The sequence below is a fragment of the Propithecus coquereli genome, unplaced genomic scaffold (assembly GCF_000956105.1).
Source record: "Propithecus coquereli isolate 6110/MARCELLA unplaced genomic scaffold, Pcoq_1.0 Scaffold35, whole genome shotgun sequence".
NCBI classification, from domain to species: domain Eukaryota; kingdom Metazoa; phylum Chordata; class Mammalia; order Primates; family Indriidae; genus Propithecus; species Propithecus coquereli.
This window is the reverse complement of record NW_012149174.1, coordinates 8849356-8850429: the sequence shown is the minus strand read 5'-3', so window position 1 is coordinate 8850429 and position 1074 is coordinate 8849356.

Here is a 1074-nt window from a genome sequence, read left to right as displayed (position 1 = left end):
TGGATATTGGAAATCCATAGACCTTACCAGACCATTGATCTCATAGTGCCTCCAGATAGAAGACATATGGTTTGTGCTTATCCTAAAACTGTGAAAAACTTATTATTTTTATTCTTTTATGTGATTTCTGAGCAGCTCTTGTTTCCCTTCAGATAATTCTCCACTACAATTTTTGTTTTTTTCCCTTTCAGCCACCATTTCCCTATGATTTACTTTGTAGCTAATTCCACAAATGTCAGATAAGACATTAACTGATAAGGAAAGTGCAAGCTGATATGGATTGAAGGTAGATGCTTTATATAGATATACACAATTTTTGAGACAATATTTATCTGTTATTTTTCAAGACTTTTTTTCAACTATAGAGAGAAAAATTAACATACAAATCGTGATAGAACAAATTTTCCATCAAAGGGCTAATTTTTTTTTTTTCGATCATTGGAGCCTCCTACAATGGCCTCTAATTCTACAACATGACTATCTAAATTTAAAACATCATTAACTCACTACCACACAGTCCTATGACACTTAAAAAGATAGTCATACTAGTGAAATGATATATGGTGACATTGATATAGGAGGACAAGTATGCTACTCAAAACTTTCTCAAACTATAGTCCATGGTCAGTCAGCCCCTCCCTCCTGCCCGCTATCAGGTTTCAATCTACAGAAAATTACAACTTTTTTAATAGTCTTATACTTCTTCACCTAAAATATGAGGGTTTTTTTTTTGCAGTTGATACTAAAATGACTCATTTCCTATTCTTCATGTTCACACAGATGTCCCACATACTTTTGCTAGGGTGCCTCAATCTTAAATTGGAGCTAGAAAGTTCTAGGTTTAGGACCAGCGAACCTAAAATTTTTTTTGTAAAAGGTATGTAGTAAGTAGTTGATAAGTTATGTAGCATTAAATTTTGCTATGTATAGAGCAAATTCAAACAGAAATAGCTCTTGATTTCTAGGAATACAATAGAAGAAAGAACTTGTTGATTCAGAACCAAATGACTTAAAAATAAAAAAACAAGTTTATCAGTCCAATAAATAAATAATAATATTTAGCATCCATTTTAT